The 25,349-nt window shown below is 41.1% G+C and overlaps 1 protein-coding gene and 1 pseudogene across 4 annotated transcripts in view; both read left to right on the top strand.

The window, feature by feature from the left end:
* TNFSF4 (TNF superfamily member 4) overlaps positions 1-25,349 on the top strand; it is a 305,662-nt gene that overhangs the window by 66,613 nt on the left and 213,700 nt on the right. The gene's annotated exons all lie outside the window — the stretch shown is intronic.
* Positions 1-25,349, top strand: part of LOC101145256 (centrosomal protein of 57 kDa-like) — a 52,325-nt pseudogene that overhangs the window by 3,381 nt on the left and 23,595 nt on the right.

Below are 25,349 nucleotides of genomic sequence, written 5' to 3' on the forward strand. Positions count from 1 at the left end.
ACCACTTCTGACTCCCTCATTTCCCATCTCTTACATCACGTCTCCACCACGTGGGCTCACTTAGACATGCTCACAACTATTAAGGTACCACTGGGGGCTTCCTATGACCAAGTCCCTTTAAATATCTTTTGAATGTTCCCTCCCATTGTGAGAGGAAGGTAGTAATAAGGTGGTACCAAAATAGAATCTTGACACCCATTTACAACTTTTATTTGAGAAGAAGAAATGGGGAGTTGATGAGTGAGTATACGGAGAACCAGTGAGTGAGTGAATGTATATATATATCTATTTACTTTCCTGGGCCCCAGTAACCTTATTCCTTGAATTCCTGTTGAACCGCAAATTTAGAGCTTCTTTGTAGGTTAGTCTGGTGATTCACTGTTGGTTTGTGGGTGTCAGACATGCAACTGTGACAGCTGTCATCATCTTCTGTTTATGCTGGATTGTGGACTCCTTAAGATCAAGGCCTGTGTCTTTTTTTATTTTTTATTTTTAAATTGAGGCAGTGTCACACTCTGTCACCCAGGCTGGAGTGCAGTGGTGCAATCACGGCTCACTGAAGCCTCAACCTGCAAGGCTCAGGTGATCCTCCCGCCTCATTTTTTGATTTTTTGTAGAGATGAGGTCTCACTATGTTGCCCAGGCTGGTCTCAAACTCCTGGGCTCAAGCGATCCATCCACCCTGGCCTTCCAAATTGCTGGGATTATAGGCGTGAGCCACTGCACCTGGTTTTTTAAAAAATTTAAGTTTACGTTTTATTGGAGTATAATATGTATACAGAAAAGAGTACAAACCCTGAATGCAGCAGGAGGGTGTACATGTACATAAAGGACTTACACCCGTGCACTCAGAGCCTAGATCAGGAAGCATGGAGAGCTGCGGGAGCTCCTCAGGGCTTACTGCCAGCCACCACTTCCCCTTCTTCCTCCTGTCAGCGTAACCACTGCCTGCACTTCTCACACTGTAGATTAGATTTGCATGTGGGAGTCATATTTTTATGCCAGAAAATAATACTTGATTTTTAAGAAACAATCACTAAAAACAAATGTCCTTCAGGGAATACACAATAGTTCAGTTATAAATTCTGTAGTCTTGGGCCTTACCTTAAAAAGTTTGATGACTTTCAATTTAATTTTTTCTTCTTATTTTGAAATAATTTCAATCTTAAAGAAAACTGGCAAGAAATAGTATAATGACTTTTTTTTCTGAACTGTTGGAGAGGAAATTATTGCATGATGCCATATCACTTTAATATTTGAATGTGTCATTCCTGAACCCAAGGACATTCTTCTATATAAAAATAATACAACTAAGTTATAAAAGTATTAATAACATTAATACATTACTAACATTGAATCTGCAGACACCATTCCAGTTTCCCCAGCTGTCCCAATAAATGTGGTTATCGCAGAAGTTCAGGATCAAGCACTGCATTTGGTTGTTGTGCCTCTTTGACCCTCTCAGAGTAGGGGAGTTCCTCAGTCTTTCCTTGATTCCATGACCTTCACATTTTAGTAGATTACAATTATTCTGTGGAATGCTCCTTCATTTGAGTTTGTCTCATATTTCCTCAGAATTAGATTTAGGTAATGCTTTTCATTTTTGGTAGGAATAGCAGAGAAGTGATGCTGTGTATGGTCTTCTCATTGCATCCTACAGGTGGTGCGCAATTTCAGTTTGTCTTATTAATGGTGATGTTCACTTTGATCACTTAATTAAGAGGTGTCTGCCAGTCCTCTTTACTGTAAAATTATTATTTTTTAAAAAAATTTGTAAATATTTTAGGAAGGTACTTTGAGACTATTTAAATATCCCATTCTGGCCAGGTGCAGTGGCTCATCCGTGTAATCCCAACTCTTTGTGAGGCCAAGGAGGGTGGATCACTTTAGGCCAGGAGTTTGAGACCAGCCTGGGAAACATGGTGAAACCCCCCGTCTCTACTAAAAATACAAAATTTAGCCAGGCATGGTGGCACATGCCTGTAGTCCCAGCTACTCAGTAGGCTAAGGTGGGAGAATCACCTGGGCCTGGGAAGTTGAGGCTGCAGTGATCGAGCCACTGCACTCCAGCCTGAGTGACAGGAGTGAGACCCTGTCTCAAAAGAAAAAAAAAAACAACTCCATTCTGCATGAAATGTTCATCCATTAGTTTTAGCATCCATTGATATTTCTTGTCTGAAACAATACTATTATGATGGTTGCCAAGCAGTGATTTTTTAATTTAATTATCCATTCTGCATTTAATTAGTTGGCATTCTACTATAAGAAAAAACTTACTTTCTTCCTTATTAATCAATCAATTATTTATATTAGTATGGACCCATGGAAGCTTATTTTATCTATTGGGTTCTAATCTGTTTTCATCAAATTGTTCCCAATTTGGCCAGTGTTCCTGTCATTCTTTGTATATTTTCTTGCTTGTTCCTATCATTCTTTGTACATGTCCTTGCCTTCTGGAACAACAAGATATTCCAAACTCATCTTGTAATTTTCCTGCCATTTCTTCTGAGGGGCCTGGCTCTTTTTCATGGAAAATGGTATTTAGAAGTTGTCTTAGTCTGTTTGGGTTGCTATAACAAATACCATAGACTGGTTAGCTTATAAACAACAGAAGTGTATTTTCCACAGATCTGGAGGCTGGTAAGTTCAAGATGAGGGTGCCAGCATGGTTGGGGTCTGATGAGGGTTTGCCTGTGAGATGCAGATTGCCAACTTTCTGGCTGTGTAAGGGGCAAGGCAGCTCTCTGAGCCTCTTCTATAAGGGCATGAATCCCATACCTGGACCTCTGCCCTGATGACCTAATCACCTCCCAAAGTCCCCACCTCCTAATACCATCACTCTCAGGGTTAGGATTTAAATATATGAATTTTGTAGGGGATAAAAACTGTCAAACCATAGCAGAAATCAAAATATGGATGATAGCTGTGTTCATTGCTATTGGGATGTCTCTGCTCCCAGGCTCTCAATGTATAGAGCTAGGACACACACACACACACACACACACACACCCATTTACATCTAGTTTTATATCTGTATATTACAGGAAAGCATGAATTCATGCTGATAGTGATGATTTTAATCTAACAGCAGCACAGATTCATTCTAGTTTTCACTTTCCAGATTTGTAACTTTTTTTTTTTTTTTTTTTGAGGCAGAGTCTTGCTCTGTCACCCAGACTGGAGTGCAGTGGCGTGATCTCAGCTCATTGCAACCTCCACTTCCTGGCCTCAAGTGATTATTCTACCTCAGCCTCCTGAGTAGCTGGGATTACAGGTGTGTGCGACCACACCCGACAAATTTTTATACTTTTTATGGAGACGGGGTTTTGTCATATCGCCTAGGGTGGTCTCAAGTGATTTGCCCACCTCGGCCTCCCAAAGTGCTGGGATTATAGGTGTGAGCCACCACGCCTGGCCAGATTTGTAACTTCTTTTTCTGACTGTGAGAAGCTGGTTACCTTGATCTACCCTCAGGTTCTGACACTCCACACGGACTGTGCTAATATCCTCCTCATCCTTCTTGGGCCCCAACACCCCATGCCAGGCTGTTTGGTCTGCTTTTCTCCCCTCCCGCACCACCTGCCTCCCCAGTGGCCACTGCCTTTGCTCCCTGCACAGCCATTAGCCTTACTCCACTCAGGTGCCAGCAGTCTGCACCGAGTGATGCAGTCACCCTTCTCATCCTGCTGCTGCTGTAATATCCTGCGTTGCCATTGCTACTGTCTCCCCATCCCCCCAACTAGATTCCCCTCCTCGCCCTGCTCAGAACCCAGTACCACCCAACAGGCCGCTGTCACTGTTCACTTTCACTTTCACCCCACGGCCACAGGCTCTCCATTCGGAAGCTCTCCATAATTACCTCTCAGGATTCCCACACCTGGGAATTCTCCCCAGGTCCCAGCTACTTTGATCAGCTCCTTTGAGTAACATTTGGACCGATTCATTCAGGACAGGAGGCAGGAAGACAGAGACTGTCGCAGGGCAATCACCCCACTGGGCACAACAGACATAGAGCCCAGGGCCCAGGGTAATTTTAGGGTCCACGACAATGTTTTCATATTAATTGCTTTTAAATTCTGAAGAAATAGTTGAGTATAATAATTAAGAACATAGCAATGAATCCGGCCTGAATTATATTTATCTTTAAGACAATGTAAAATAAAAATTTTAATTTTTTTAATGGAAGAAGGGGTCCATGAAGGCAAAAGTGCCTAGAACTCATGGAAGTTATAATGCAACCCTGTAATGTCTTCGTTAGCTATGTAGGCCAAATTCCCTGTAGAGTTCCTGGAACATAGTAGGTATTTAATAATGTTTGTGAAATAAGTAAATAAATAAGTGGTCAAGCACTGGGGCATATAGCTCTTGTTTTTCCTATGGCAGAGAAGAATAGAGTACAGTAAATAATAATTAATGATGATCTGTTTACTCAAATGAGTGCTTTTTTTCCCCCTAGTAGTTCAGAGCTATCCATATATTTATTTGTTGATTCAAATATTTATTGAGTGCCTACTATATGCCAAAGCCCTGCTTCCTTTGAGTGTGTTTGTATGGTATTGCAGAATGTCTGCCTCAGTTTTGGGAAAGCAGGGTGTGTCTACAAGAATATAGCCTTGAACTAACTTGCCAGTGTGAAAACTGATCTGGGCCCACCCCCCTTACCAGATAACTCAAATGCACAGGGCCCACAGGTGAAAAGTGAGTCGAGATCAAACTCTAGATCCAATAACACACACCCACATGCCATGCAGCCTTTTCTGTCCTGTTGAGATGAGCTAACTCCATATTTGGCAGTATGAGTCACAGTTGAAAATGCCTACAGCATCATAACTGGTTTAGTTACTAGTTCTGTCAATTGCTTTTTAAACAATAATAAAATCAAATCCAATGCTCATGCTGGAAATTTGGATTTATCAATGAGGTACAATGTGAGATGCATGAGATGTTTGGGGCCAGAATTGTTTACCGTCTACTCTTTTTATGTAATCTTTGAAAACTTGACAACTTCATTGTGCCAATCTTATTTAATTTAAATGAGTAGTTGTACATAATTCAGACAGTGAATAAACCTAAATTTACCTTGGTACTATGGAAAGGTACCTGGCAAACACATTAATAATGTGTGTATACTTGATCGTATAAGAAATGTTTCATATACTTAAAGTAACATCCCACTTTCAAGTGCCCTCAAATATCTTGGCACAATGGTTTCCAGGTGAGCCCTTAATAGATTCTGGCTCAGGGATTGGTAAACTGTGACCTGTGGGCCAATTCCAGCCTGCTGCCTGTTTATGTGGTCTGTGAACTAAGAATAGTTTTTACACTTTTAAGTGGTTGAAAAATAAAAGCCAAATATATTGTGATATGTGAAGATTATATTACATTCGAGTTGAGTGCCTGTAAATAAAATTTTACTGGACCCCAGCTACACCCATTTTGTGTGTTAGTGTGGCTGCTTTTGTCTTATGAAGGCAGAGTTGAGTAGTTGCAATGGAAACCATATGGCCCACAAAGTCGAACATATTTGCAGTCTAGCCCTTTACCTTGGGACTTGCTGTTGGCTGTTTAGGTACTTGGGATACATCAGTGAGCAAAACAGACAGAAATCTCTGCCCACAGGAAACTTACATTTAATAGGGGAAGATAGACAATGAACATAAGTAAATTATATATAGCATGTTAGAATGTGATAAATGTGATGCAAAAAAATAGAGCAGAGTAAAATGGATAGGGGTTTTGGGGAAAGAAGGAAGATGTTATAGTTTAAAAGAGGGCAGTCAGGGCTGGGCAGGGTGTCTCACACTTGTAATCTCAGCACTTAGGAAGGCCCAGGCAGGTGGACCACTTGAGGTCAGGAGTTTGAGACCAGCTTGGCCAACATGGTGAAACCCCATTTCTACTAAAAATACAAAAATTATCAGGGCATGGTGCTGCATGCCTGTAATCCTAGCTACTTGGGAGGCTGAGGCAGAAGAATTGCTTGAACCTGGGAGGTGGAGGTTGGAGTGAGCTGAGATCGTGCCACTGCACTCCAGCCTGGCGACAGAGCAAGTCTCTGTCTTAAAAAAAAAAAAAAAAAAAAATGGCAGTCAGGGATGGCCTTATTGTAGAGGTGACATTTGAGCAAAGACTTGAAGTAGGTGAGGGCATGAGCCATGTGGGTGACTGGGAAAAGCATCCCAGGCAGATGAATAATTACAGTTCCTTATTAGGGATGTTATGTGGATTAACAAAATGATACATTTAACTAAGAATAGTACCTGGTACGTGGTAAGTTCTAAAAAAATAGTTATTTGTCTTAGCACAGCTGGCTGTAGGTGCTACTTCCCTCTCTGCAGTAGGCTGCTGCTCTGAGTTACTCCCTGTGGGTGATTCCATGGGGGTCCTGATAACTTAGTTTTATGTGTCCCAGGATTAGCTATCATCCCTGGGGCTTAGCTCTCAGGGACAGAGTTGTCCCTAGAGAATCACGGTCCCAGGAGATATCATATCTGTGGTCTGCATAGTTATACAGATTCCAAGAGTTTGTCACCGCATGCAAGGCAAAGGGACTTGCCCCATTATCACACAATAAGTCAGCAATGGAGCGTCAGTAGACATGGGGTCACGGTCTCTTGCTTCCATGTCTAGTGCTCTATGTTCCTGGACTGCATTCCACGCTCTGCAATGAGCCTGTCCTTATATATCTTATTTCCTCCAATAGATTTTCAGGTCTCTTTGTGCCGGTATCATGTCTTACTCTTTTATATTTCCCCCTTCAGGCACTAAACAAACAAACACAAAATGAAAAAATGAAAACTCTCTTTTTTTTTTTTGAGACACAGTCTCGCTCTGTCGCCCAGGCTGGAGTGCAGTGGTGTGATCTCAGCTCATTGCAACCTCTGCCTCCCGGGTTCAAGCGATTCTCTTGCCTCAGCCTCCCAAGTAGCTGGGATTACAGGCACCAGCCACCACACCCAGCTAATTTTTGTATTTTTAGTAGAGATGGGGTTTCACCATCTTGGCCAGGCTTGTCTTGAACTCCTGACCTCGTGATCCACCTGCCTTGGCCTCCCAAAGTGCTGGGATTACAGGCGTGAGCCACCGCGCCCGGCCGAAAACTCTTGAAAGACTACTCAGTTGAAAGACTACTCAGGGTTTTGTTTGATGATACCATTTCAAATCTCAGTTGTTACGTATGTAGATCTGTCAAAAAATGTCAGTGTGGAATTGATTGTCCTCTGTTCCCTGCGCTTACATAAAGCATGGGGAGGTAAATTATCCTACAAATTAGGGAGCTTCTAGAAAAGACCCAGACACTTACATTGGCGAACTCCTTTATGTTGCAAAGCTCCTGGACCATGAAAATGCATCTATGTGTTTGGGCCTTGATGGTCTCTGCTGGCTAGCGGTAGGATCAGGCTGCTAGATAACAGATGGCATTTCTAGGGGGAAAAAATGGCCAGATGATGCCAGACAAGCACTCAGGTATCCTTTGGCCTAGTCTGGAGTGTTATTCAAAGTGTGGTCCATGGACCAGCAGCCTCAGTTATCACCTGAAAACTTGTTAGCAATGCAAATTCTTGGGCCAGGTGTGGTGGCTCATGCCTGTAATCCTGGCACTTTGGGAGGCTGAGGCTGGAGGGTCACTTGAGCACAGGAGTTTGAGATTAGCCTGGACAACACAGGGAGATACCATCTCTACAAAAAATAAAAAATTAGCTGGGTATCATGGTGAGCACCTGTGGTCCCAGCTGCTCAGGCAGCTGAGGTTGGAGGATCACTTGAGCCTGGGAGGTTGAGGCTGTGGTGAGCCGTGATTGTACCACTGCACTCCAGCCTGGATGCAGAGTGAGACCCTGTCTCAAAAAGAAAAAAAAAAAAAAAAAAGAAATGCAAATTCTCAGGCCTCACCTCAGAGTCCCTGAATCAGAAACTCTGGGTATGAGCCTCAGGAGCCTACAAGCCCTCCAGGGGATTGTTTGAAAGCCACTGGCTACTTTTCTGTCCTTACAGATTTCTGGCCCAAACTCAACCTTCTCTGCCATGTGCCTAAGCTATATGATGGGGTCATCAAGGAGCTTCATTTGCTGAACATGGTGATGACCTTGAAGCAGGATTGATGAGAAATAGTGCTCTGGGGAAAGGTGAGATTTGTACCCCTTTTCCAGTTGGCTTAATACATTCCATCTGACTGATGAAGGTGGGATACATGTCAGTGCAGAGCATGGCCCAGGGCATATTACAAAATTAGGTCAGGTGTGGAAATAAAAGGAACTTCAAAATCTGAAATTATTACCTCTGGTTGGGTTTTGGTTGTGGCAGGATGTATACACAAGCTGGGCTGTGACAGCAACAGTATGGAGTCCCAGAAGCTCTACTGTGGTTTATGAAGGCTGAGATTTGAAAAATCCTCTTGCAAAGCACAGAAGGCCAATTAATAGTAGGTGAAGTGGCTTCTCCAGGGTCCTATGGCAAATCAGCCTATGGTAAGTACAGGTATTATTATTTCTGCCTCTCAGGATTGCAGATGTGTTGTACCTTTGGCTGAGGTGTGGGAAGAATAACTTAGAAATGCATCTTTGACCTAGGGTAAAAGAATAGACATTTATTTGCCCCCAACCTGCTCCCAATAGAAAGTTTCTGAGCATAAAAAAAGAAGCTTAGGATTTGAGGCCAATGGTTAAAAATATCCTTGTAAAGAAGCCATGAATTTTGAAGACATATTAACAACACAAGTGCAAATGGAAAATAAGAAACTGACAGAGAGCTTTAGCTGGCACAAACTTTACACTGGCCACATAACAAGGCAAAAATAAGGATGATCGAATGTCTGACAAACCATTGCCCATAAGATAGGACATTAGCAGCATTTTTCAACAAATGGACTTATTAATGACAAGCCTTTCCCAAATATATAGTTGTATTAACCTGAGTTCTCCAGACATATATGTATATGTGTGTATATATGTATGTATATGGGTGTGTGTGTGTGTGTGTTATGTATGTGTGTGGAATTGACTTATGTGACTGTGGAGGCTGAGAAGCTTCATGATCTAGCTTGAGATACAGGAAAGCCAGTGGTGTAGTTCAGTCTGAGTCTTGAGGCCTAAGAAGTTGGGGAGATGATGGTGTAAGTCTCAGACCAAGGGCAGGAGAAAACAGATGTTTCAACTCAAGTGGCCAGGCAGAAGGAGTGAGTTCTTCCTTTTTCCACCTTTAGTTTTTTTCATGTCCTCAACAGACTGGGTGATATCAGTCCTCATTGGGGAGGGCAGTCTGTAGATCCAAACACCCATTTCATCTGTAAACACCTTGGCAGACACACTCACAAATAATCTTTGGCCAAATATCTGAGCTTCTGTGATCCAGCCAAGTTGACACATAAAATTAACCATCACAAGTCCACCCCTTGCCAACTTGATACTCATACGTGCCTCCTGAAACCATACTTAACCTCCAAATAAAGACGATAAGAAGTTCATAATTCCACATATTACTATCCTGTAGACAACAAAATGTATAACCTTTTTCCCAGAAGAGGAGTTAAAGCACGAGTGAGGTTTACCCTTCTTGAAATCTTATAACTTAAACACTACGATGTAAAATTAACAAAACTTAAATACTATGATTAAACAATACATTTTATGTTATATAATAAGGAAGTAAGAGAGGAAAGAAAGCAAATATATATGTATATATATATATGCACATACACAATTGTATTCATAACAAAATAAGGAGGAAATAATCATGACAATTAGAGTCCTTGTTTCTGTAAGTAGTCATGTGGTCATTGCTGGCATTTATAACTACTTTCTATCACTACTTATTCGTATTGCCTTTGCCTTCAGCAAGTTTCTCAGTTGGTTGTGATTCTTTTCCTGGTGAAGTGACCCCAACTTCATTAGTGAGGCATCTGGGCCATTAGTAGTTCTGTCTGGATTGTGCTGTAGTTTTCCACTGACCTAATCACAGGGCAGACTAATAGTAAGAGATGCCCCCAGGGATCTCCTGTATGAGAGATATACTCTTCCTTACTCCATTGTGAGTAGTAGTTCAATTTCCCTTGGGAGTAAAGGTCAATCACCCCAGTCAGCAAAGGAACTCCTTTTTTTGTCTGTTGATTCAGAGGCATGAAGAGCCCAAAGTGGCCAGGTGGCAGTTTTAATTTCCAATTCAATGGAACCATTGTTGTTCATTGTCTCCTGGTTGAAGCATTTCTCCTTTTGAAATTAAGACCTCTAGGCAGGCAGAACATAAAGTTGAAGGAACAGGAAGGAAACATTTTACTGGTGTAACTGGAGTAACAAAAAGAGGTGACACTCCTGTTCCTATCCTTTGATTCCTGGACCTGAGAATCCTGGCTATGGGAGAAACAGCACTATCTATTCCTTGCTGATTCAGAGCATATATAGTTTTCTGGGGGAGTCTTGCCCAGCTCTGCAGATATTGCCACCTAACTAGTGCTATAATTGAGTCTTCAAAAGACCATTCCAATATTCTGTCAAATCAGCTGCTTCAGGATGGTGGAAAACACGGTAAGACAAGTGAATTCCATGCTACACTTTATTTGCTGTGAAGTGAGTTCTTTGATCAGAAAAAATGCTGTGTGAAATGCCATGACAGTGGATAAGTCATTCTGTAAGCTTATGGATGGTAGTTCTCGCAAAAGCATTGTGTTCAGGGAACACAAATCCGCATCTAGAGTGTCTATTCCAGTAAGAACAAAACACTGCCCCTTCCATGATGGAAGCCATCCAGTGTAATCAGTCTGCCACCAGGTAGCTATCTGATCACCTTGGGGAATGGTGCCATTATGGGAACTCAATGTGAGTCTCTGCTGCTGGCATATTGGACACTCAGTGGTAGCTGTAGCCAGGTCAATGTTGATGGAAGTCTATGTTGCTGAGTCTTTGCATAACCTGTATGCCTGCCACCATGGCCACCTTGTTTATGAGCCCATTGGGTGATGACAGGGGTGGTTGGGGAAAGAGGCTGACTGGTATCAACAGAACAGGTCACCCTGTCCATTTGATTATTAAAATACCCCTCTGCTGTGATCACCCTTTGGTGAACATTCACATGGGACACAAATATGTTCACTTTTTTTTTTTGTCCATACAGAGAGGTCTGTTCACAGACCACTTCTTTAAATTTCTTTGTCATCAATTTTCTAACATGTTTTTTCCAAGTCAGTGACCCTCCAGCTAAACCAGTGGCCATAGATCATGAATTACTGTATACTTCTATGTCTGGCCATTCCTCCTCCCAAGCAAAGTGGACAGCGAGTTGCATTGCTTGAAGTTCTGCCCACTGTTTCCCTTCACCAGTATCCTTCACAGATGTTCCAGAAAGGGGATGTAGTGCTGCAGCTGTTCACTTTTGGTTGGTGCCTGTGTATTATGCAGAATCATCTGTAAACAGTTCTGGGTCTTCTTATCTGTCAGCTGTTCTTAGGGAACTTTGCATGAGGGTATAGGTGCAGGTTGGCAGAGGGCAGTAGAGCAGGGGTGAGGACCATGGATATTTGGCCATTTCTTCATATTACTTACTTGTGCCTCAGGGCCTGTTCAGACCCAGTCGCATACACATCACTCCCATCTGATGATGGAGTGCTGCTGTGTACACCCAACTTTATGGCTTGGTGGGTCAGATAACACTTCATGATGTGCAGCTCAGGCTACATGGTAATTTGGTCACCCACAGTTAAGTTTTCAGCCTTCACTAAGGCTCAGTAGGAGGCCGAGAGCTTTCTCAACAAGACAGAAGTTATCTGTGCAGGACTGCAGGGCTTTACTTCAAAATCTCAAGTGTTAATGGGTCTGGAGCAACACACCAAAATGAGAATATGTTGCCTCCAGAATCCAAAGAGGCCCAGTAGGCATTGTGCCTCTTTTTTGGTTGTATGAGGGGCCAGATGCAAGAATTTATCTTTCACTTTGCAAGGGATGTTTGGATGTTTCCCATACCACTGTACCCCTAGAAAGATCACTGAGGTAGGGCTGGGCACAGTGGCTCATGCCTGTAATCCCAGCACTTTGGGAGGCTGAGGCGGGTGGATCACGAGGTCAGGAGATCAAGACCATCCTGGCTAACACGGTGAAACCCCGTCTCTACTAAAAATACACAAAATTTAGCTGGGTGTGGTGGTGGGTGCCTGTAGTCCCAGCTACTTGGGAGGCTGAGGCAGGAGAATGGTGTGAACCTGGGAGGCGGAGCTTGCAGTAAGCCGAGATCATGCCACTGTACTCTAGCCTGGGTGACAGAGCAAGACTCTGTCTCAAAAAGAGAACAAAAAAAAAAAAAAAAAAAAGAAATATCACTGAGGTAGAAGGCCCTTGAATTTTTGTTGAATTTATTTTCCATCCTCTGACACACAAATGTTTTACCAATAAGCCTAGAGTAGAATCTACTTTTTGCTCACTAGGTCCTCAATGTAATGGATCAGTATGATATCTTGTGAAAGAGAATGTCATCAGTGTAATGGATCAGTGAGATATCTTGTGGAAGGGAAGGTGCCATGATCTCTGAGAACTAAGTTATGTATGACAAAGGGCTGAGGAGAGACCAGCCCCCTGAGGTTGGACAGTGAAGTTGTACTGATGACCTTGCCTTAATAAAGCAAACTGGTTTTGTTGGCCTTATGGACAGATATGGAGAATAAGGCATTTGGCAGATCAATATCTGCAAACCAGGTACCAGGAGATGTGTCAATTTGTTCTAGCAATGAAACATATCTGTTATAGTAGCTATAATTGGAGTCACCACCTAGTTAAGCTTATGATAGTCTATGTCATTCCCCAAGACCCATCTGTCTTTTCACAGACCAAATAGGTGAGTTGAATGGGGATTCGGTGGGTACCACTACCCCTGCATCTTTGAAGTATCTTAGTGGTGGTGCAAATCTCTGCAATTCCTCTGGGAAGGTTGTGTTGCTTTTGGTTTACTATTTTCCTAGGTAGTAAACCTAGGGAAAAGTGGAAGCCTTTTCCAAATGGCTTCCATTTGCTCTTTCCCACCAGGATAGCTCTCACTTTACAAGTCAGTGAACCAGTTTGTAGGTTCTGCCAGCTACTGACTATATCTGTTTCAATTATGCATTCCAAAACTGGGGAAATAACCACAGAATGGGTTCAGGGACCCACTGAAATAGTTCAGGGCCCACTATGAGATGAACTGAGCTAAATTCCACTGATCACCTGACTTTCATAATCCATTACCCTGATTGGAGGGCCACAGTGACATTTTGGGTCGCCTGGAATTAGTGTCAGTTCAGAGCCAGGGTCCAGTAGTCCTGAAAAGGTCCAATTATTTCCTTTTCCCCAGTGTACAGTTGCTTTGGTAAAAGGTCAAAGGTCCCTTTGGATAAGGCGGGGAGGTGTATTAATATAACTTTTAAGTAGTGAATAGGATCCTTCTTCAAGGGGACCTGACCTCCCCTTCATTCAAAAACGATCTCATTTGGAAATTGATTGAAGGGGTTTGGCTCTCTGTTTTTATGATACAGGTTAGACTTTGTTCACTTAACCTAGAACTTTTCTGCTTATCCAGATCAAGTAAGAATTTACTAGGTTTACTACCTATTTTACTTCTAGGAACACCGTGATCAGCCAGCCAATGCCATAGGTTTTATATGTCAGACTATTCAGCTTGCTGCTGTGACTCTGCTGTCCATGATGGTAACCACGCCCGCCTTGTCTTTGGCAGTTAAGTGTTGCTGCTTGGCCCCTGCCACCCAGGATCCAATTACTCTCACTGCATTTAATTCTTAACTCAGTGGCTGCAGCTTCCACTGTGAGGTGTGGCCTACAGAGAAGAGCAATCACAAGGCTTTTCAGGGATGCTAGGGCTCCTCTCACAAATTTATTTCTCACAGTATTAGTGAAAGGTCTATCTTCTGGACCCTCCCAGTGTGAATGAGCAGGACTTAAATGACAAATCCACTCTAAGATTCCAATTTCCCTAAACCCGTCAATCTCTTCCTCTACGTTAAACCAATGCAGGTGTGATATATAAATTCCCTCACTGTGGGCCAACTTTTGGTCCATGTTTCAGCTGATCAGTCAACAAAAATGTAGAGCCCTTTCTAATTCCTTGAGCTCAACATTTAATGCAGAATTTCTGCTTAGTGAGCCCATATCAGTAAACTTGATTGCATTAAACTTTATGTTCTTTCCACCATTTGCCCAAACTGTATTTTTTTGTATTGAGGCAGGGTCTCACTCTGTTGCCCAGGCTGGAGTGCAGTGGTATGAACATAGCCTACTGCAGCCTTGACCTCCTAGGCTCAGTTAATCCTCCTGCCTCAGCCTCCTGAGTAGCTGGGACCACAGGTGTGCATCATCATGCTGGCTAATTTTTAAAATTTTTTCATAGAGATGAGGTCTCACTTTGTTGCCCAGCCTGGTCTCGCATTCCTGGGCTCAAGTGATCCTTCTACATCGGCCTCCCAGAGTGCTGGGATTACAGGTGTGAGTCACCATGCTTGGCTCCAAACCTTTAATATGCATTTCCACTTTTGTTCTCTGGATTTGTGACTGTATAAATGAGAAAACTCAAGTAGTTGTTTTGGAGTGTAGCACACCTCCTCTTGGGTCACACTTTGTACCTCACCTTTCAGGGCATACTGGGACAAATGTAGTTATAGGAATAGAAGCAAAGAGAGGTGGTGAGGGTGGGTCCTGAGGTGAATCAGCAGCCTTGCAAGGCAGTTGCCTGGGGTGGTGGCATGACAACTTCCTAGGAAATTCAGGGTTAATCCCTTTGATTGGGGTGGAGAGGCCACTCCCACTGGGGGTGGGTAAGTGCTACCACTGGTTGTTGGGAGGCCACTTGTACTGTGGGTGGGAAGGCTGTTCTGCTGTGAAGTGGGGGAGCCTCTTCTACTGGCAAAAAAAACTACTAGAATTTAGGAACTCAGTGTTCCCAGCATCATCAAAGTTTTCTCACCTGTCCCCATCCCGATTTATAAGATTCTACACTTTCCTACTTTATGTCCTCACTTTAACAGTAGACACCCTGCGAGGCTAGTAGTTTAACTTGTGTTGTATTTCAGCCAGTTGCAAGATGAGATTCTGTTTTTGATTTTCAGCAATCTCAGCTCTTTGGCTCTAGAAAATAATGGCTTCCTTCAGGGCACACATAGAAGCCTTTAAGTCATTTATGCAGTGCTCAAGCTGAGAGTTCAAATTCCTGAATTAATCCTTTTCTTACACCATTTTGGTCAGCAATATTAGGTGTAAACAGCCAAACTCATTATAGTCACCAGTTTTCCCAAAATTTTCTCTCTCTCTCTCTCCATATATATATATATTATATACACAGTCACCATGTTTTTTTGATGCTTATAAGTGGTTGACTAGGAGTATCCAATGCAGATATTTTGTGTATCTCTATTGCCAGAGTATGCCATGAATTATCAGTGCTCTCTTTACTACTGAAAATAGTCATTAGTATCTTCAAATCTAATCAAATTAGGGAGCCAATTCCAGAACCCTGGAACCAATTCAGAAAATTCATCTGTAGCATTTTGTTCCCTTAGAACCAATCTCAGAAACAAACAAAATCTATATTAGTTAGGGTTCTCCAGAGAAACAGAATATGTCTTTATAGCTATCTATCTATCTATCTATCTATCTATCTATCTATCTATCTATCTATCTATCTATCATCTATCTATCTAATCTATCTATCTATCTATCTATCTATCTATCTATCTATCTATCTATCTCCTCTATTATCTATCTATCTATCTATCTATCTATCTATCTATCTATCTATCTCTGTCTATCTAAATATAAAAGATTTATTGGGAGGAATTGGCTCACATGATTGTGGAGGGTGAGTAGTCCCATGATCTGCTATCTGCAAGCTACAGACCTAGGACAAAGGCTGGAGATGGCAAAGGACCTTGAAAGGGATAAGTTCAGAGGCCAGGGAAGCCAGTGGTGTAATAGAATCTGCATCTGAAAACCTCAGAAGCAGGGGAAATAATAGTGTAAGTCTCAGACCAAGGGCAGGAGAAAACGGATGTTCTAGCTCAAGCAGTCAGGCAGAAGGGGTGAATTCTCCCTTCTTCAACCTTTTGTTTTATTCATGCCCTCAATAGATTGGACAATGCCAATCCTCATTTGGGAAGACAATCTGCTTTACTTAGTCCACAGATTCAAACGCTAATCTCATCTGTAAATACTCTCACAGGCATACCCAGAAATAATGTTTAGCCGAATATCTGGGCACCCTGTATCTAGTCAAGTTGACACATAAAATTGGCAATCACAATAAAGTATCTGGAAATATAAAGTAAGAATAGCATGAGGCCAGCTTGATTAGCAAGACCCTTGACAACAGGTGCTTAGAACATGAAACAGTCATTTCAATATTAAAGTCCTGCAGTCCTCAAGTCAGGATCAAGTCTTAACATTTCACCAAACTCATGAACATATTTTTAGGAGTGATGTTAGTTTTTTTTTTTTTTTTTTTTTTTTTAAAGATGGAGTTTTGCTATGTTTCCAGGCTGGCCTTGAACTCCTGGTCTTAAGGGATCCTACCAGCTCAGTCTCTTGAGCATATAGGACTACAGGCATGCACCACTGTGCCTGGATTTAAATTTTTTGCTTGTAATATCAAAAAACAAAAAGTTATACACCATGGATAAAAAGCATATCGTTCTTGCTGAATTATCAATGCAGATCTAAATGGCTAAAATAATAATTCAAAGGAAAATGGCATGAAATTAAATAAAACTTTTTTTCTTTGTCAGGAAATAATATTGGAAAATATTGCCAAATGTCCTATGAAGAAACAATAATCATGGCAAGTTATGCAGTATGGGATGCTTATTGCATAAGTTCATTGAAAGTACAGATGTTTCTCACATGTCTCAGCTAATAGCACATTCTGGATTTTGTGTCCGTAGTGGATCACAGGAAGAACTGCATTTGAAAGTGAACCACTACAGGAGGGATATACAGATAGTCTCAGTTGTAAATGATTTACTTAAAATCATCATTCTATGGGAAAACTGTATAATCTGTAGCATTTTTTATCTTCTTTGGATGAATTCTAAGAAATGCTGCTCTTGCAATCTCATCTATTGTGCTACAGAACTTTACACCAAAGTGTAGCAGAATCTCAAGGTGCCAGCTGTGAGCTCCCAGGAATAAATAGTTGAACTTGTGTTCCCAGTTAAGGGGTTTGGACCTTACCATGGGGGTACATGGATCAGATTTGTGATTTGGGATGGTCATAGGCTGGAAGTGGCAAAGGGCGAAAGGAGCAAGTTCAGAGGCAAGGAGACAGTTGTGAGGCAGGGCAGATGAGCTGGGTGGATGATGGATTCCTGAACTACGGATGTGGCAGATAACAAAGTATGTTGAGTGAGGGTGAGAAAATGTCAGGAATGACTCACACATTTCTGGCAGTGAGTTAGGAAGCAAGGACATGTGAAGTAGATTTCTGGGATACACATAGAAGGCAGAATGAGCTTTCAGTAGAATTTTTGACTTGAAGCTCCTTTTCTGTATTTTGCTCCCACATCTGGGTATCCTTTTCCACACATTTTAGGAGCTTGGTGCCCTCATCTACGTCTCTGGCTATTCAGCCCTTCCATTCCTACCCAAGCCTAGATATAGGCCCCCACTCCACCTCGATTCCTTCAGTGTTCATGTCTCTCTTGTATCCTTTTGTCCCCCACCCTACCCACCAAACATTCATTCCCTTTAGGCTCTGGGTTAGGAAAATAAAATGGTCTGGAGACAGAAAATTCCAAAATTTATGGCCTTGTGCTTCCATTTCAATAATTTTATTTGGAGTAAAATCCCCTTCTTTAAGGAGTTTTAATGGCAATTCATCAGTGTTTTATATATATAGCTGGAAATTGTAGATGGTATAGCTGTAATTTTTAAATATTATACTCAATATAAGGGTTTTCCTCCTACCTTTGCTAATCTGTTTTCTATCCAAATTGCCTGATTTAGTGATTATAGATGGTTATAGATGGTCTTTTCTAATATTGTTTGTCTAATCTGAAGAAAGTCTGACATTTTGCCTTCTAAAATGCCAAGAATAAGTTTCTTGAGAAAGATATATACTCTCCTCAAAGGACTTACCTAAATGTTTTGGCATCATTTCTCAGTAAATGTGTACTCAATGAGTAGCAATGAATAAATTGATTCTTGGGACTTAAGCTGTTAGTAATACAAATAATAGTTACCAGTTGGTGAATGCCAGGCAGCCTACTATAATTTACATCTATTACTTCTAATCCTAAAAATAATGATGTAATGCAGAGAGTTGTTTGGGGGTAGGGATAGGGCTCTACAATCATTTTTTCCCTTTTTGTTTTCTGGGTTTCTTTCTTCAAACTGACTAGTAAAGCTTGGTTTGGTTGTGCAAGAAGAGTACTGTGTTTATTCACATTTATTAACATTTGGAAATATTTTTATGTAAAACATTTAATACTTAAACTAATTCTATGAGATAGGCATTAACCCTCACTTGATAGAGGAGGAAATTGGGGCCACAGGGTTAACAAGTTAGACACAGAGCTACTAGTAGAGTGCAGGCCTTTCGACTCTGAGGTGACATTGAGTTAGAACTCCATTTGTCACCTGAGTCTCATAAGCCTTTGCTCAGACTGGCATATTTTAAAGTGATATTATGGGTTTCAGGAATTAGTATTATCTCAGGGTTTGTAGCCAATATTCCCCAAAGATTTAAGGATATTTTTCAGATAAATGCTTGCAGGTCCATTTGGGTAACTTATGGAATTTAAAGGTCATGATGATTGAGCATTCTGGCTTACGTAAAGTATTTGTTTACAAGGTCTTGCTTTTTATTTTTATAATAAAAATCACCCTAAAACCTCTCAATTTTGTCCTTGAAGGCTCCATGGTCTATAAGCCAGAGTTAGAGATCTCTGAGTGTCAGGCCACTGATTGCTACATGTATTTCATGGTAATTGCTAGTTGTCCTCACCTCCATTTAGAGGTTAGTTTAGACTCTCCAGCTGGCAGAGTGGCAGGGTTACACTGATTTAGATCAAGGAGGAATCAGAAATGTAGGAAGAGGGAGATAAAACTGACTTTCTCAGGGGGTGGGAGGAGAGGAAGATGATTTACTAGCTCAAGACCAAGTATGAACAGGGTCACAGTGGATTCAGTGTCAGTCTAGGACCTCTTAAGGAATTTAAGGGGGATGGGAACTAGTCTTGAGAATATAGGGCTGAGCCAATATTGGAAAAACTTTTTTTTTTTTTTTGGCTTTGTAAGGAAGATAGACTATGCTAATGGGAAAGCCATACATATGATGAATTTGTATATATTCATTTGGAAATAATCAGAGAGAGAGCTAATCTAGTGTGCATGAGAGAGAGACAGAGAGAGAGAGACAGAAAGAAAGAGAAATTTGAAGCTGGAGATGGGGATGCATAGGGACATGGAGAGGGAGAAGGAGGGGACCATAAAATGGGGTGCTGCATAGGGGAAGGACCAGAGGAAGAATGTGCTGATGGCATGATTGTCTGAAGGCTGAGAATAGAAATGTTGAATACAGATTTTTAACATGTCTGCTGTAGTTATGCACACTTTATTAAGCAAGAGGAAAACATGGCCAGTTTCATAATTTATAGTTTTTCATAAAAGAAGAATGTTGAAGGCTGGGCACAGTGGCTGACACCTGTAATCCCAGCACTTTGGGAGGCTGAGGCAGGAGGATCACCTGAGTTCAGGATTTTGAGACCAGCCTGGCCAACATGGTGAAACCCTGTCTCTACTAAAAATACAAAAATTAGCCTGGAGTGGTGGCAGGCACCTGTAATTCCAGCTACTCGAGAGGCTGAGGCAGGAGAATCGCTTGAACGTGGGAGGCAGATGTTGTAGTGAGCCGATACTGTGCCATTGCGTTCCAGCCTGGGCAACAAGAGCGAAACTCTATCTCAAAAAAAAAAAAAAAAAAAAAAAAAGAAAAAAGAAAAGAAGCAGAATGTTGAAATTAAGTTGCTAATAATACAGTTAATAAGGTATTCTGTCTTTCCACTTGCTTACGAAGTTGAAGAAATACAGTGATTTAGGTTTGAGAAGAGGAAATAATTTGGAGGACAAATTTGGTTTTGTCTTAGGTGACCTACACTTGAACAACAAAGAATAATGAGTACTTCCATTTCATGCAGTATGGTGGACTAGATTATCCATTACCTCTTCCAGTGCAAAACACCCAGAAATGCCAGACAGAGTACAACAAGTATTTTTTTCAATGCATAGCTGAATTTATACAAAAGAAAGGAAAAATCCCAGGGCCAAAACTTGAGGGTAAAATGAAAACTTGGAAAGGTTGTAGGTCTCAAATGCTCGGGGTTTAATGGCTTTCTAAGGCCTTAGGTTCAGTGGAAATGAAATTGAAATGCCAATGCATAGAGACCTACAAAGGCAGCAACAGTAGTGAACAGGGAGAACTAGAAAATGACTACTTTTGGCTGGACACTGACTTGAAGAAAAGTGTTTCTTAATGAATGAATGCTAGTACTATACTAGTACTGTAGTATAACTATAGTACTAGTCTCACATGGTTTTGAGGTTCATATTTGTATTGTCCACATGCTCTAATAACATCCAAACCAAGAAATTACCATATATGTAAATATTTGGATATCTGGTAGTAGCATACGTAAAATCTCTCTGGAAGGACTTACCCTTAACCCAGGCCCAACAAAACGTCCACAGAATTAATTGCTAGGAATTTCAGATATTGGGATTATTCAAGTCTTTAAAATAGCTATGTTCAAAATGAATAAATACATTAATGAAGGAATAAAAAAAGAGAAACAAAGCTCAACAAATAGAAGAAGCTAGGTAGATTTGAAAAAAGAATCAAATAGAACTTCTAGAACAATATGGTAGTCACTGACATTAGAAACTCAAAGGAAGAGTTATGGAGCAGATTAGATGCAGCTAAAAAGAGAATCAGCAACTTAGTTAAAATCAGTAAGTTAGAAAGTTTATGAATAAAGAAGAGTGCACCAGAAATAGTTAAAAAGAGATTCTTTCTTTGGATAAATGAATACATCTTTTTGGGTTATATTGGACTAGAAGATCTTCATTCTCTAAGGTGACTTTTATACATTTCTGTTCTGATCCGTGCTATATTATAAAGTCAGGCTTGCTTGTATGTTTTTGTATATGTGTATGTGGAGGCCCTTCACTGCAACTCTCATATATAGATGACAAAAATGGGAGATTTCATTTGTGGGGGATCTCAGAGGAGTAACAAGAAAGAAAAAAACGAAAAAGAAAGAATGAGAATGTTTTTCAAACTCTGAAAGAGGAGAGAATTATTTAGATATTTAACATATTTAGAACTATTTTATTAGTTCAAAGATAAAGTGATGTTAAGAAAAGTTAAAAATGAAATTTTCTGGTAGTCATAGACATGATATTGATTTCTCTTACCCTGTCATTGGCTGCTAGATATCTAAATAAATGTGGGTGTCCTGAATGCCTCAGTGATATCTGGAAGGTAAAATATGCAGCATGTTTTCAAGAGTGTACAGCAAAAGGAAGAGTTGGAAAGTATAATTAAATGATGATAGCTTTAGTTTTTCCTATTTTAAATTCTCAGTTAGTGTACATAATACACTACCATTTGTAAGAAGAAAAAATATGTAATGCACATAATTATATATGCACATAACATACAGGGAACTGGTAACAGTGGTTGCCTCTAAAGAGATAAACTGTATGCCTAGGGGATAGTTAGGATTGGGAGAGAGACTTATTTCTCACTGTATGTCAGTAGTTCTGAAACTTTTTAGTTTCGGGGCTCCTTTAACTCTTTAAGAGTCACTAAAGAGGCCCAAGAATTTTTGTTTATGTGAGTAAAATTCCTATCAATATTTACTGTATTAGAAATTGACACAGAAATCTGAAAAATATGTATTTACAGATTCATTAAAAAATAGCAATAATAAACCCATTATTTGTTAACATAACATTTTACATGAAAAATAACTATATTTTGTAAAACAAATACTAGTGAAAAGAGTGGCATTGTTTGACATTTTTATAAATCTCTTTAATGTCTGGATTAGGAGAGACAGCTGGATCCTCATATTTGCTGCTGCATCCAGTCCGTTGTGATATCACACATCATGGTGCCTCTGAAGAACACTATTGTGCAATTTTGAGAGAATTAGAGTGAAAAAGGCAAATAGCATCTTAGTCTTATTATGGACATACTTTCACCTTGTGGACCCATGGAAAGGGTCTTGGGAACCCTGTGAGGGCCCTGGACTATACTTTCAGAAATGCTGCTATAAAATCTGTTTGAATTCTATACCTTGTGCATGGGCCACTGTGTCAAAAATACATGCAATGTACATAGACACAAACATACATAACATGCATATGCATATATAAATGGACACATTTAAAGGTGCTCTCTTTCAGGCTTTCTGGAAGGCAAAAAGAAAAGCAATTGAAGGTTGGTATGGAACAAGTGTACCACAGTTTTGATGTCAATAATACTATCTCCAGCTTTAGAAGGGGAAACTAATATATAACTATTTATTATATTTAGCATTTATTGAGTGCTTACTATATGCCAGGCAGTGTGTCAAGAATTCTAGATGTTTTCTCTTGTTTAATCTTTTCCTGAACCAATGTGAAAGGTGCTATTATTTTCTTCACTTTACAAAAGAGAAAACAGACTTAGAGAAGTTCAGTAAAGTGTCAAATATCATGCAACCATTAGAATCTCAGAATGTCCAACTCTAGAGCACATCACTCTCAAAAGCTGGACTCTGAATGGTTTTCCAATCCATCCTTCACTTTCATTCAACTCTGAAAATCATTTTTTTTAGCATGAGAATAAGGTATTTTATGGCTTTAAAATATGCTCAGTAATATGAAATAGGTTTCTTTTCTTGATATATGAATAAAGTTAATGGTTAATGAACAATTTTTTTACCATATTTCAATTAAAAATTTAAAAATATCTTCTTCTCAGCTCTAAAAACCTGATATTTTAGCCCTGAGGGATAATTTCAGGCTAGTTAGGACTCTGAACATACAGCTGACTGAGGCACTTGAAAATACAGCAATGATCTCAACTGACTATCAGTTTCAGGAAGGAATCTCTTAACTCAACCTGTCTTTCAAAAACATAAGCATGTTCCCTCTGCCTTAATGCATCTTTGCTTTATAACAAAATACCTATGACTAGATAGCTTATAAATAATAGAAATTTATTTCTTATGGTTCTGGAGGCTGGGAAGTTGAAGATCAAGGTGCTGGCAAGTTCAGTGTCTGGTGAGGGCTGCTCTCCTTCCAAGATGGTACCTTGAATGCTGTGTCCTCATGTGGGGGAAAGGCTGGCCATTTCCTCTAGCCCTTTTATGAAGTATTAGTCCCATCCAAGACGGTAGAGCCCTCATTGCCTAATCACCTCTTAAATGTTCCACCTCTTAATACTGTTGCATTGGGGATTCAGTTTCAACATGAATTTTGAAGGGAACACAAACATGCAAATCACAGCATTTCATTGCTGGTTCTCCAAAATTCATGCCCTTCTCACATACAAAATACCTTCACTGCATCCCGATAGCCCACACATCTTAACTCATTCCAGCACCAACTCAAAAGTCTAAAGTCCAGAGCCTCATCTAAGTATCATCAATATCAAACATGGCTGAGAATCAAAGGTGTATTTCATCCTGAGGCAAATTGCTTTCCAGCTGTAAACCTGCGAAATCAATCAAGTTAGGTGTCTCCAAAATACAAGTAGGACAGACATTTCCATTCCCAAAGGAAGAGATAGGAAAGAAGGGAGGAGTAATAGGTCCCAAATAAGTTCAAAACCCAGTAAGACAAACAACATTAAATCTTGAGGCTTGAGAATAATCATTGACTCCATATCCTGTCTTCTGAACACACTGGGGTGGGGATTGGGCTCCCAAGGCTTCAGGAAGGTCCATCCCCATGACTTCACAGGGTGCAGCCCACACAGCTTCTCTCGGAGTTGGAGTCAGATGCCTGCAGCTCTCTCAGGCTGATGTTGCATGCTGATGGCTCTACAGGTCTCAAGGGTAGCCCTGATCCCACTATGCATTACCCCAGTGGGGGCTCTCTGTGGTGGCCCCAACCCCATGGCTCTCTGGACATTGACCTAGTAGGGACTGTCTGCTGTGGCCCCACTCCCATGGCTCGACTAGGCATTGCCTTAATGAGGGCTTTCTGCAGTGGCTCTGACCCCACAACTCTACTGGACATTGCCTTGGTTGGGGGATTTCTGTGGTAGCTGTTCTCTGCCTGGGCCTTGAGGCTTTCTGAGGCATCCTTTGAAATCTAGGTGGAGGTAGCTGTGACTTCATAGCTCTTGCACTCCGTGCACTTTCAGAGTTGACATACACAGACACTGCCAACGTTTACCACTTGTGCTTTCTAGAGCAGTGGTCTAAGCCACCTCTGGGCCCACTTGAGCCACAGGTAGGGCAGTTGAGGAGCATTGCACCAGAATGTGGGGAACAGAGACTCGAGGTAGCCCTGGGCATGAGCCCCAAGACCCCACAGGCACCCTGGGCCCCTCACTTGCCACTGTTCTGCCTTCAAGGTCCTCGAGGCCCATGGACACTCTGGGCCTGTGATGCAAATGGCAGCTTTGAAGATCTCTGAAATGCCCTTGGGGTCCTTTTTCCCTTGTCTTGATGAATAGCATTTGACTTCTGTCCACCCATACTAATATCCTTATCAAACGGTGACCTGGCCATACCCTAGTGTTCTCTTCCTAATACACCTTTTCATTCTTTACATGACCAGGTGAGAATTTTCCAAATCTTTAAGTTTTGCTACCCTTCTGATGATAAATTCTTTTTTTTTTCTTTTTCTGAGACAGAGTCTTGCTCTGTTGCCCAGGCTGGAGTGCAGCAGCATGATCATCATGGCTCACTGAAACATCTGTCTCCCAGGTTCAAGCAATTCTCGTGCCTCAGCCTCCCAAGAAACTGGGATTACAGGCATGTGCCATCACACCTGGCTAATTTTTGTATTTTTTAGTAGAGACAGGGTTTTGCTATGTTGGCCAGGCTGGTCTCGAACTCCTGTGCTCAAGTGATCTACCTGCCTTGGCCTCCCGAAGTGCTGGGATTACAGGCGTAACACAAAATCTCTACTAGCTTGTTCACGTAATAACAATTGCTGCTGGATGCCCCTAACATTACAGAAATTGTGTCAATGGCTTGTTCTGCTTTCTCTCTGAGTATAACATCATCACTAATTTTATGGCTATTATTAACCTTTTTAGCTATAGTGTGACCTGCACCTGTTTTTTGCTAAGAGGGTTGCAACTTTGAATAATATTTCTTATAGTTTTTTCTT

The sequence above is a fragment of the Gorilla gorilla genome, chromosome 1 (assembly GCF_029281585.2).
Source record: "Gorilla gorilla gorilla isolate KB3781 chromosome 1, NHGRI_mGorGor1-v2.1_pri, whole genome shotgun sequence".
NCBI lineage: Eukaryota > Metazoa > Chordata > Mammalia > Primates > Hominidae > Gorilla > Gorilla gorilla.